General features: G+C 41.6%; 1 protein-coding gene across 2 annotated transcripts in view; it reads left to right on the top strand.

The window, feature by feature from the left end:
- Positions 1–13534, top strand: part of DDR2 (discoidin domain receptor tyrosine kinase 2) — a 152302-nt gene that overhangs the window by 10071 nt on the left and 128697 nt on the right. Inside the window, exon 2 of one of the 2 annotated variants that reach the window (XM_008984907.5) lies at positions 12144–12295. The exons of the other annotated variant lie outside the window; for it this stretch is intronic. The gene's annotated coding sequence lies outside the window, so the exon portion shown is untranslated. The remainder of the gene's footprint in view (positions 1–12143; positions 12296–13534) is intronic. 2 annotated transcript variants of the gene reach the window in all.

The raw sequence follows: 13534 nt of genomic DNA, 5'->3' as shown, positions 1-13534 counted from the left end.
TATTTGGTTTCCTAAAATGTATTGAACTAATTTTAGTCTTAACAAGAAAAATAAAATATTATTGAACATTCTTACACCTGATGCTATATTTTAGCATTTAGAAAAGTAATAAAGTATATGTTTGGGTGGGAGTATAGAAGAGACTATAATATTTTTGTGTCTGAAGCCTCTATAAGATCTTAATCCAGCCTTCCGTAGGAACATAAGCCATAACTGTCATCCACAACTTGTTCCTACATTTACTCAGCTACAGTTTCTCAGAGCTATGGAGAGAAGTACTCTGATGCTATTTAAAAATACTTCAAATCCATTTTTATGACAATGAAGTTATTATAGTTACAAATGCATGGTTCAGCAATAGGCATTAGGAAAAAATGTCCACCAGACAGCCTGATGATCATGGTATATGACTCTTTCTTCTGAATCCATGAGGGTTAGATGAATGTGGTGACAATAGATTGAGATATCTAGATCCACGTCATTTACTTGTATAAGCAGTCTCACTAATAGGTATATAGCCAAAAGAAATGAAACTGTATGTCAAAGAGATATGCGCACTCCCAGATTTACTGCAGTGTTATTCACAGTAGTCGAGATATGGAATCAACTTAAGTGTCCATCAATGGATGGATGGATCAAGAAAATGTGGTATGTATACACAGTGGAATACTATTCAGCCTTAAAAAAGAAGGAAATCCTGTCATTTGTGACAACATGAATGAACTTGGAGGACATTATGTTAAGTGAAATAAGCCAGTCTTGAAAAACAAATACCACAAAATCTCATCTATATGTGGGGTGTAAGACAATAGAACTCATAGAAACTGAGAGGAAAATGGTGGTTCCCAGAGGCTGGGGTGAGGTGGGGTGGGAAGATTAGAGAGATGTTAGTTATAGGACACAAAATTTCAGTTAGATAGTAGGAACAAATTCAAGAAATCTATTGTACATCATGGTGACTACAGTTAATAGCAATAAATTATATCCTTGAATATTTCTGTGAGAGTAAATTTTAAGTGTTCTCACTACAGCAGAATGATAAGTATGTGAGGTAATGCGTATGTTAAATAGTGTGATTTAGCCATTTCACAATGTATACATATATCAAAGCATGTTGTGTGCATAATATATACAGCTTTTACTTGCCAATTTAAAAATATTAATTTAAAAATGATAAAAAGGAAATGTAGTGTAGGCCTCACACCAGACCTACTCAAATCAGTATCTATATGTAAATATTAGTTTAAAAAGCAAAATGAGGTAAAACAAAACAAAAAAACAAAAGGAATTCAGTTTCTACCTGTACCATGAACCACACTTCTTTTTTTTTGAGATGGAGTTTCGCTCTTGTCACCCAGGCTGGAATGCAAAGGCACAATCTCTGCTCATTGCAACTTCCACCTCCTGGATTCAAGTGATTCTCCAGCCTCAGCCTCCTGAGTAGCTGGGATTACAGACATCCACCACCACATCTGGCTAATTTTTGTATTTTTAGTAGAGGTCGGGTTTCACTCTGTTGGCCAGGCTGCTCTCGAACTCCTGATTTCAGGTGATCTGGCCACCTCGGCCTCCCAAAGTGCGGGATTACAGGCATGAGCCACCGCGCCCAGCCAGCCACACTTCTTAAAGCCAGATGAATAGCTTTAAGTGTAGAGTAAATGGTACTCCACTTGCAAAGAAGAGGATCTCCTGGTCCTCTCCTTTCCCTAGCCCCAAATAATGGCTTTGCTATTGGCAAGAAGGATGGGTTGAGAAGGGAAGTTTGTGAAGCAATGGCCGAGGGTCTTATGGAACAAGCATGCACAGGGGTGGCTTGATCATAAATGGCTGATGAAGCAGATTCGCTGTCACTCATCCCTGGTGAATAGGCGGGGATTGCCTTCTTTATGGGAGACAGGTGATGATAGAAGGGTTGACAGCCCTGAATGAACCTTTCCTCAGGATTGTCCCATTTGGCATTACTCAAACCTGGAGAATACATGGACCTGTTTCATAGGGAAATATTTTTCAGCTCTTTGGGTGATCTAGTATTAGGATCTTATTAAAATATGTATAATTATAACACTAGATATACACTTCTTATGCTTATAGTTCTTATGCAATTATAGAGCCAAAACAAATTTATAAATGAAATCAACAGAGCAGACCTCAGGATTTGAGAAAGTAAAATAAATCAAATGTAACCATGAAACCCAATAAGATGTAAATTATTTTAATGTGATAGATGATGTGGTTTTGTTGAAACTAGTCACTAATGTGGAATCTAAAAATAGGCAGAGTAGAGCCATGTATCCTCAGGGTCTGGTCTATGCCTAAATCTGTCATTTAAATGTATTAGTACTCATACAAAGCATGCCTGTTAGTGTAGTACATGGAACAAATTGTTATTAATAGCTTTGAAGGCTCGTAAGTTCAGGAAAATATGATCTTAACCAAAACTCTGTAGTAAGCACGCCTGGAATGTCAGTTTCAATGAAGTATCATTTGATAATTTGTTAAATTGTCTACTCACTTGAAGATAGGATTAGCATTGTGTTGAGATTAAAATTGGTACTAAATGGATATCTAATCCATTTACTAATAGAATCTGGGACAGAACCATTCTTCTTTGTGCATTTATGCTTATTCACTTGTATGTGTTGGGATGTAAAGAGCCAAAGTCCCCATGACAACCTGCTCACAGCATGAAGATGGCATTGGATCCTGTGGTTGAGTAGATTAAACTGCTTCATGACATGCAGTGACTCAGTTTCCCCACCATTTCCTCTGTTTCTAGATTGGTCCTTGACTTGATGTGGCTTTCATTTGGCATTTGTGCAATTGTAAACACAAGTGGAAAGCCAGGCAGTGAAATTGCATGACGGTTACTGCTCGTATTAAAATGTTAAATTATTATCAGAGATGTAAAATTTTAAAAAATCCTAGAATTCTCGGGGGCTGCAAGATATTTATACTTTGAGACACGCTGCTTTAAAATTCAATTTGGGCCCCACGGTTCTCAGGAAAACTCTTTTCATCTGCTGTCTTTAAGTTCCATTAATAATTAGAAATGACAATTGTGAGGACTTCTGAGTAATGAGTGTTTATTACGCTCCAAAATTTAAGTGAAGCACTTGACATATGGAATCTCATGGAAACCTTATAATTGCTGTGAAGTGAGTATTTTGGCCATCTTTCATATGAGATCATATGACACCAAGAAAAGGTCAATCACATGACAAGTAGGCGGCAGCAGCAGAATTTGAACCTGTATCTTTTTCAATGCAACCCCCAAGGTGTTACCCACTAAAGCCTCTTCTCATATCTCCATTTCACATTGTGAATATCTCTTTTACTGCAACGAGGCACAACTGCTCTGCAATTACCCTCTTTCTTACATTCCTGTCCTTACCACTAGGCCACTCCAGACTTACTGAATTAGAAATTTTCTGTGCAAGTGTCTAGGTAGCCTGCATTTTTTTTTTTTTTTGAGATGGAGTCTCACTCTGTCGCCAAAGCTGGAGTGCAGTGATCTTGGCTCACTGCAACCTTTGCCTCTGGGTTCAAGCGATTCTCCTGCCTCAGCCTCCTGAGTAGCTGGGATTACAGGCATGTGCCACCACGCCTGGCTAATTTTTGTATTTTTAGTAGAGGCAGGGCTGCACCATGTTGGGAGTCTGCATCTTTTAAAACAACCTCCCTCAGGTGATTCTGTTGCAGGTGTCTGTCTGATCACATTTCGAGTAAAACTGCATTGGACTGTGGATGCCTCAAGAACCATGATTTTTTAAAAAGTCCATCCTGGTATCTAAAGGACTTGCTCACTAAATGCTTGTCAAATAAGTGAAAGAATGAAGGGACAATTGTCAAGAAAGATGTGTTCTTGGGAAGAATACACTTTTGGCCAGACCCTTGGAAAATTGAGAGATACATGTTTAAATATCACTTAATATACTCGGTCTAGACTCTCCTTCCTGGAGGCCAAGCATGGCAAAAAGCCGATGGGAGGGTGGCAGAAAGTACGAATTATCTATTAAAAAAATGAAAACCTCTAGACCATCCAGGATGCGATAGAATAAATATTCTCCTGCTTTTCTAAAACGAAAGTCAATTGAACTAGAAATATTTAAATGCACTTGAGGCCCAGAAAAATATTTATTTCCTTAATGTTTTCTGGACTTGAAATTTTCTACTTAACTCATAGCTCTAAGGTCAATATGAATTTGTTACTGGAAAGGGGTCGCAATCCACACCCCAAGAGAGGGTTCTTGGACCTCATGCAAGAGAGTTCCGGGCAAGTCTGTAAAGTGAAAGCAAGTTTATTAGAGAGGAAGGAAGCAAAAGAATGGCTACTGCATAGGCAGAGCAGTGGGCTGCTCAGCTGAGTGTACTTATAGTTACTTCTTGATTATATGTTAAATAAGGGGCGGATTATTCATGAGTTTTCTGGAAAAGGGGCAGGGATTTCCCTCAAAACTGAGGGTCTCTCCCCTTTTTAGACTATATGATGTGACTTCCAGACGTTGCCATGGCATTTGTTAACTGTTATAGCGCTGCTGGGAGTGACTTTTAGCATGCTAATGCATGATAATTAGCGTCTAATGAGCAGTGAGGACCAGCAGAGGCCACTTTCATCACCATCTTGGTTTTGGTGGGATTTGGTTGGCTTCTTTACTGCATCCTGTTTTATCAGCAGGGTCTTTGTGACCTGTACGTACCTCGGGCCAACTTCCCATCTCATCCGGTGACAAACCTCCTGGGAATGCAGCCCAGCACGTCTCAGTCTCATTTTACCTAGCCTCTATTCAAGATGGAGTTGCTCTGGTTCAAATGCCTCTGACAGATTCATTCCTGTATTTAGTAAGAGGTTTTGTTGTTGTTGATTTTTGTTATTTTGGTTACTTACTAAAAGGCTTGTATCTAATAAAACATAGTCCTTTCCCTTTCTGAGTTTATTTTCAGTTAGAAAATTCAGGGAGCAGTAAAAGAGCAATGCAAGCAAGTAGGGGGGCTCGTTGCTCAAATCTGCAAATGTAGAGTGTGTGGAAGGGTTTGTATAGCCAGGGGACTGGCGCTGGATGCTACAAATTGAATAAGAATTGGAAGAAATTGGATAGGCAGGAAGAAAAGAGCAGTGGAACAGAGACTTGGCAGTCAGATTGCTTACAGCTGGCTGGTTCAGTTATCAGTGAGGACAGGAGTCTAGGGTGGTGGGATATTTGCCTTGGGGAGCATGAAGAAATAGCATTGCATAGATGTGTTTTCTGACATTAAATGGAACTTTGGATCTATGGAATTTTGAGCATTTCCTTTATCTGAAAGCAGGTGAAGTACTGTCTTAAGATGTAACAGCAGTATGTAAGTAAATTGCAGGAGAGAAGGAGGCTGCTTTCTCAGAACAAGGAGCACTGAGGAAAAAATTAAACAAACAAAAAACCAAAACAAGAGAACGCTGCTCTCAGTAGTCCAGATGTGAAGGAACAGGGTGGTGGAGTGCACAAAGAAAAGCCAGAGGGATGTGGAAGGACAAGATGGTATCGCCACGAATGGTGGCAGAAGCAGCGTGGAACAAGCACATCAGCTGGTGTGGAATGTAGGAGAACAAAAACACTCATTTTCCCACCAGAACTCTTAGTAGGAGACAGTGCCTTAAGCTTATGGGTGAGGCTCCCAAGCTGAAATTGCTTAGTAGCTGTTTCAGCCTTCGTTGCTGGGAGAGCAGATGGCTCTGGAAGAGACTAGGACTATTTGTTGCTTCTATTTCCTTCTTCCATCTCTTATCACTCTCCCACCTGTTGCCACAGTGAAGACCACTCACTAGTGACATTTCTGCTTGAGACCTACAAAGGAAGTCTTGTTGATGAGACTTAGGCACTGTTTCCCAAAGTGCAATTCTTGGAAATCTGTGGGTTTTTAAGTAGATTACAGGGCCACAGTTCTGTGGTCAAATTAGTTCAAAAAATATTGTTAGAGAATTAAGCAAGTTTCTTTACTGTATTAAAGACTTCCCAAAGTGTTTAATATGGTAATACACATTTTGACTATCCAAGAGAGGGCTCGCTTAGAGCACTCCACCAACTTTTTGGATCATGGAGCTCTTTTTAAAAGCGCCTGGGGAGGAGAGGACCACACAGCATATACCTCAAGAAATTGGGGACTAGAGAGCTTGTCTTAAAAATAATTCTCTTGCACTAGAGGTTGGTGGTGTCAGGCAAAGAAAGAAGAGTTGGGATTTGGGTCTTTATCACTGACTGGTGATCTGGGGCAAGTCATTGAATGTCTCTGAGCCTCAGTTTCCCCAGAGGTTATGTTTATACTAAATGAACTCTTCAGCTCCTTTCAAAGTCTGTCTCCATATTCAAAAAGGAAAATAATCTGCAATTTCTCTACTCTGCAGTAACTCTGGTGGTGGAGGCAGTGATGCTAAAAGAGAGGGTAGAAGGGACAGTGACAAGAAGATGAATAAGATACGGTCTGAGCCCCTGAGCTGATCAGACTGTTGGGCACAGTTACAGTGCTGGGCTGATGTAACAAAGATAAATGAAGTTTGTAGTGTGTTCTCAGGCTTCTCTGACTCCAACCACATCATGTGATATACAGCAACTAGTTCAGTTGCTAAGCAACACTAATTCCCACAGGTCACTTAATCCATCTAGTCTCAGTCCTGCTACTAAGAAGCTGTGAGGCCTTGGATAAATCAGTTAACCCTTTGGGTTTGGGTTTTCTTCATCTGTAAAATAAGGAAGTTGGATTAGGTCTGGAACTATTTTTAAGTTGCCCTGAGTCTTACCTAGAACATGGGGAAAAAAACCCACAGCTGTTCTCCTCTCATCCACCCCATGCAGGTGCCCTCACATCTGTCTTTGCTTTCCTTCTCTTCCTTCCACCTGGGTCATTTCATCTGTTTCAGACTTTAATTATGGCATTTATGTAGTTGAAGTTCAAATGTGGATTTCTAAGACCAACCCCTCTCTTGAATGCCAAAGTCAAGATGTGTCTACCTGTTTTCACTCTAAGGAAACCAGTTTTCCCAGGTTAAAAAAAAATAACAGGCTAGGTGCGGTGGCTCATGCCTGTAATCCCAACTCTATGGGAGGCTGAGGAGGGCAGATTGCTTGAGGTCAGGAGTTCAAGAACAGCCTGGCCAACATGGTGAAACCCCGCCTCTACTAAAAATACAGAAACTAGCCATGCGTGGTGCCCCTGTAATCCCAGCTACTCAGGAGGCTGAAGCAGGAGCATTGCTTGAATCTGGGAGGTGGAGGTTGCAGTGAGCCAAGATTGCATCACTGCACTCCAGCCTGGGTGACAGAGTGAGACTCCATTGCAAACACACACACACACACACACACACGGTGTGCTCCTGGTCATATGTAGACCAGACACCCAAGCTTTTTGACTCCTTCCTTCTTCCCTCCTGTGCTAGTCACTGGTCAATCCTCAATCCTCTCCACATTATTACTGTTATTTTTGCAACAGGGTCTTGCTCTATTGCCCTGGCTGGAGTGCAGTGGCATAATCTTGGCTCTCTGCAACCTCGACCTTCCAGGTTCAAGTGATTCTCATGTCTCAGCCTCCCATGTAGCTGAGATTACAGTGGGTGTGTGCCACCATGCTCGGCTAATTTTTGTATTTTTAATAGAGACGTGTTTTCACTATGTTGGCCAGGCTGGTCTTGAACTCCTGGCCTCAAGTGATCCATCTGCCTTGGCCTCCCAAAGTGCTAGGATTACAGGCATGAGGTACCACGCTCAGCCTCTCTCCACATTATTATAGATCCACATCATTTATTTCTCTTTCTGATGTCGTTATTGTACATCAGGCTTTCATTGGTCATCCCGTGCCAGGTCTCTCCTTCCAAGCACCCCACATGCGAGGTTTAGCCTCATAGAGCTTCTCTGAGCCTGCCATCCCACTCCTCCAAAGGCTTTCCTGGCTCTCTCGTACTCACCCCTTACTGGCTTTTGGAGCCAATCATCTTCCAGCTTTGTCTTCAATTACCTGCGTGTTCCTATCCTCCAGCCAACTATTTATTTATCTTCTTATCCCATAACTTGCCTATTCAAATTGTTCCCTTTCCTTAGACTTTTGTCTGCATTCTTTCTACCTCACAAAATCCTAGTGATTTTCAAGAGTCAGCTCAAATAATGCCTCCTCACTCCTACAATTTTTAGGAACACTCAATGGCTTGATTTCCCTTCTTTAGCACCTTCTTCTTTTCTTATTACCTTACCAACCCAAACATATAATATCCATTATATCTTTTTTAAGGTCAAGGAACATGTTTTTTCATCTTTATGTCAACTATAGTATATATTACATATTAGGAACTCAGAAACATGGTTGAACAAATTACTATCAAATTATGAAGCTATTAAAACAATAATCTATTGAAATACTGTAGTAATCTTAATCTTCTAACAAAATACGAATTAAATTTAAGTAAAATAAATAATCTACTCATCTTTATAATCCAAAAATGAATCAAATTTTGGTTTACTCTTTGGTGTTTTGGTATTCTACTTTCGTGTCAAGTTTAGGAATGATTTTCTTAAGAATTTTGATTTTTATTTTAGTTATAATTTTGCGTTATTAAGACCTTCAGCCTATGGTTAAAGACATTTGTATCTCCCCTGTGAAATCTCACTATCTCCATGAAACTGGCTGCCCTGCTGCATCATGGGAACGGTTTTACATGAAACTGGGTGCCCTGCTGCATCATGGGAACGGTTTTACATGAAACTGGGTGCCCTGCTGCATCATGGGAACGGTTTTACATGAAACTGGCTGCCCTGCTGCATCATGGGAACGGTTTTACATGAAACTGGGTGCCCTGCTGCATCATGGAAATGGTGTTACATGAAACTGGCTGCCCTGCTGCATCATGGGAATGGTGTTACGTGAAACTGGCTGCCCTGCTGCATCATGGGAACAATGCTATCGTTCCTAGTTGGAGCATCACATGATGACGTGGTTGAAAACATGTGCTTTGGCATAGGACAGACTTGGTTTGGAATTCTGACTCTGCCCTCAGTAGGGCTGCATGGGGAATTTAGTTCGCATCTCCGAAAATCACTTTCCTCATTTGTAAATGGAGGTAATAATACATCCTGTAATTGCAGGTGCTGGTTCTGCTCCTGGAAGGATTGTCATGCTTGACAAAAATTGTCATGCTTGCCCGAGGGGCTCCTCCAAGCCTGGGCGGGGTTTTCTCTAGGCTCTGTGGAACCATAAATGCGAACCACAGTGGGCTATGTAATTTTGGAGGCAGATTGGAAAGCTGAAACAGAAGGGCAGGGACTGTTGGTCCCCATCTTCCTGGCCTAGTGGGGAGGGATACAGGAAAGTGGACTTGCGCTTCTCATCTTTAATCAGACAGATGACAGACTCCAGGGAATTCCTTTTGTTTGGAAAAAATGCTCTGCCATTTTCTTTTATCCCAGTTTCTTATATCTCCAGACTTCCTAAAAGACTAGACCACTGGGGTTTCCTGAAAAGCCAGCTAAGGCTAGGACATAAGGTCAGCCCCACAGCTCATTTTGGTTTATAGACAATACGGAGAAGGGACTTAACAGTTACTGAGTGCTAAGTACCCACTATGTGGTAGGAACACTCTGTATGTAATTACAGTTATGCTTTCTTATAACTTATCACATATATATCATCTCTATTTTCTAAGTAGACACTAAGCAACCTCCCCAGATTGTACAGCTAGTAAATCTGAGGGAGGAAGTGAACTCAGATGGTCTACAAAACTTTCGGCATTTGTGGCCAGGCGTGGTGGCTTATGCCTCTAATCCCAACACTTTGGGAGGCTGAGGTGGGAGGACTGCTTGAGCTTAGGAGTTAAGAGATCAGCTTGGGCTACAATGGCAAAACCTCATCTGTATATAAAATACAAAAGTTAGCTCTGTGAGGTGGCGTGCATCTGTACTCCCAGCTACTTGGGAGGCTGAGGTAGGAGGATCACTTGGGTCTAGGAGATTGAGGTTGCAGTGAGCCATGATCATGCCACTGTACTCCAGCCTGGGTGACAGAGCAAGGCCCTGCCTTAAAACACAAACAAACAAACAAAACTTTTTCGCATTTGAGAACTTCAGTGTGACCAAAGCAAATTAGCTTTATGAGGTGGGGGTTTCCTTTAGCTTCTACGTCAGCGAAATTGTAAACCCACAGGATTAACCTTTTGGCACCTTAGTACTGCAGGGAAATAGCTTTCAGAAATACTGTTTTGGGGCTGGGCATGATAGCTCATGCCTATAATCCCAGCACTTTGGGGGGCCAAGGTGAGTGGATCACCTGAGGTCAAGAGTTTGAGACCAGACTGGGCAACATGTTGAAACCCCGTCTCTACGAAAAATACAAAAATTAGCCAGGTGTGGAGGCACACACCTGTAATCCCAGATAATCGGGAGGCTATGACATGAGAATTGCTTGACTCCAGGAGGTGGAGGCTGCAGTGGCTGAGATTCTGCCCTGCACTCCAGCCTGGGTGATAAGAGTGAAACCCTGTCTCAAATAAAAAAGACCGTTTGGGAACACTTGAGTCCTGGTTTCTTCCCTGCAGCTGACGTGATGCTGATGACAGTGAGTGTTTTAAGAATTAGAGAGGCTGCTGGTTGTAAACATCCCTATAAACATTGGCTCAGAGGTTGTTAATGTAAGTTTTTCTTGAGCAGTGAGTAAGCACCAAGTAGAAAAGTGCAGCACTACGGTAAAATGTGGGTGTTTTGTCCAATTTGTAAGACTTCAGCTGTATACCTTGTAAGGAAACGAGAAGCCAGATGAAAATTGTGCTAAGATGTGTAGCAGTTGTTCTTGCTTTGTGTGGCCATTTTACTCCCATTAAGTACTGTATTCTCCACTAAAGACATGGGCAACTGACAGTAGCCATTCAGCAGCCCACCTTGGCACTGTGACACTGTACGTAGTTGTAGAGAGTTACGTCCATTTAGAGGGACACAACAGATCAGAGCAAAGAAAAGAGGTAACTATGCATGCAGACATGAAACTGTCCCCAACATGTATAACAGACAAGCCAAGGTAAAATGTATAGCAAATATTCAATTTTTTAAATTAGAAAAACTACGCATCTCAAGTCATGGTGGCTCACTTCTGTAATCCCAGCACTTTGTGAGGCTGAGATGAAAGGATCACTAAGATTGCCTGAAGCCAGAAGTTTGAAACCAGCTTGGGCAACATAGCAAAACCTCGTCTCTGCAAAAAAAAAAAAAGAAAGAAAGAAAGAAAGAAAAAAAAAATTAGCTGGGCATGGTGGTATGTGCCTTTAGTTCTAGCTACTCAGGAGGCTGAGGCAAAAGGATCATCTGAGTCCAGAAGTTCAAGGCTGCGGTGAGCTATGATCACTCCGCTGCACTCCAGCCTGGGCGACAAAGCAGGACACTATCTAAAGAATACAACGGCAGAACCCCCCCCCCAGCACTATAAATCCGTAGTTTTTATATATGTAGAATGCTTCTAGAAAATTACTCTGGTAACTGATAACTAGTTACCTCTGAAGAAGGGGGATGGCCTGCAGTAGACATGAGGCTCACTTTTTATTGGGTGAAGCAGTGATTCCCAGTGTGTTCTGGGATTCCTAGGAGTCCTTGAGATCCTTTGAGGAGATCCATAGATTGAAATTATGTTAAAAATAATACTAAGTTATTTTTATTCCCCTTCTCTCACGAGTGTACGGTAGAGTTTTCCAGAAGTTCAGTGACATGTGCCATTGTAACAAATCAAATCCAGAAGCAGATACGATAATCCAATGATGCCTGGTCAAGCCAAATATTTGAGATTTAAACAAATGTAAAACCATGTCATTCTTCTTGTTTTGAAGATAAAGTTATTTTTATAACAAGTTTGAAGATAAAGTATTTTTATAACAATCGTTATTCAACCAAATTACCATTATTTACTGAGTTAATACACAACAAATTTTAAATTCTCAGTTTTAAATTCTAACTGGGCAAGTATTAGTAGGTATAAACAACATCCCTCTGAGATCCTCTGGGATGCATCCAATTCCTTCAGTGCCTGGTGTGATTGGGAGGCTTCTGTTGCACAGTGCTGGCCAGGAGTGCCAAGGAGGAAAGAAATATGAATGGAACAGAAGTCTGTAATAAAATATTGCTTTCTCTTTTTTCCCCCCCTCCATCAAGGGAGATCTACAAGTTGCCTGGGGTTCAGTGCTCTAAAAGTTCCAAGGTTTGTGGCTTGAATTATTTTAAAGAAGCTGAAATAATTGAAGAGAAGCAGAGGCCAGCTGTTTTTGAGGATCCTGCTCCACAGAGAATGCTCTGTACCCGTTGATGTAAGTAGGACCAGTCACTGAGGCTCTGTCACCACGTGAGATTGCGAGTGGCCACAGGAGTGGTGTGGCTCACCTTGAACCTGCCCCACTTATCCTGCCTGGTAGCACAGGGAAAGCTGAACACTTGTTTTCTGTGCCTAGAGCTGCTCTCTGATGAGGACACGATGTATTTGACTCTATAGGAAGTCTGATGTGGACTGTCAAATCATTTTCACTTCCATTGATTTGGCTGTGACCAGCCCTAGATTAGAGGGCAGTTCTGGAGGTCCTGGCCTAGAGTGTCTTCGTCAGTTTTGAGTGAGCCAGGGTATCTGGCCTCTCTCTGGCCCTTCTCTGCCCTTACAGGACCCACTAGAATCTTAGGGGTTCCTGGGTCAATCCATGTTTTCTAATATTGTAATTTGTTTTTAATAATTATTTTATAAGTTGCTTTCTTCTAGGAATATTTGAGGTGATTTAGAGTAAAACAATACTTAATGGAAGCCCTACAATCAGGATAATAGGACAAGAGTTCTGTAATAATGTTTTGGGGGGACTAAATGTAAGAAAACCTAGCCCACCGATACTTATTGCAGATTTGAACAGCACTTAGCTGGGACTCAAGGCAAAAAGAGAAGCGTGCTGTATTGTAGAACTTATGTTAGGAGACCATTCTCACATATCAAGGTGGTCTGCTGCAGGTGAATTTTGGTCTGAATGGGACTTCCCGGTTCATCCTGTGGCAGGATCAAATCTCACCGACAGATCTAGAACTGTAGCAATTTCTAGATTGTGTCTGAGACCTTCCCAGCCTGGAGCCCCATATCTCCTTCCTGCCTGTGTCTCTGGCATTTAGCACAGGGTCTGACACATGGAGGATGCTCAGTGAGAGCCCTTAGATTCAACTGAGGCTTCACTGTATTCCTCATGGCTTCTAGAATGTGTGCTGAATGAATGAGTGATTGAGTAAATAATATGAATGATTACTGCGATAAGGGTGGGGTAAAGTAGTCTTTTCTTGAAGATTACTTCTCCCTGTCAAGATGCTCATTGGATTATCCCCTCCTTTCCGCTTATTATCTAGGGAACTCCTCGTTGCTCTTCAGCTTCCTTGTGGTAATAATTCACTTCATAATTTAATATCTTAGGTTTCCTTCTTCCCACAGATTGCCTTGAAATTTGCCTTTTCTTCCTCCCTCCCTTTCTTCCTCCCTCCCTTCTTTCCTCCCTCCCTTCCTACCTTATGATAGACTCTTGGTA

This window comes from Callithrix jacchus, chromosome 18 (genome assembly GCF_049354715.1).
Source record: "Callithrix jacchus isolate 240 chromosome 18, calJac240_pri, whole genome shotgun sequence".
NCBI lineage: Eukaryota > Metazoa > Chordata > Mammalia > Primates > Cebidae > Callithrix > Callithrix jacchus.
Note: the sequence above shows the minus strand (reverse complement) of the source record. Positions and strands in the feature narration are given on the sequence as shown.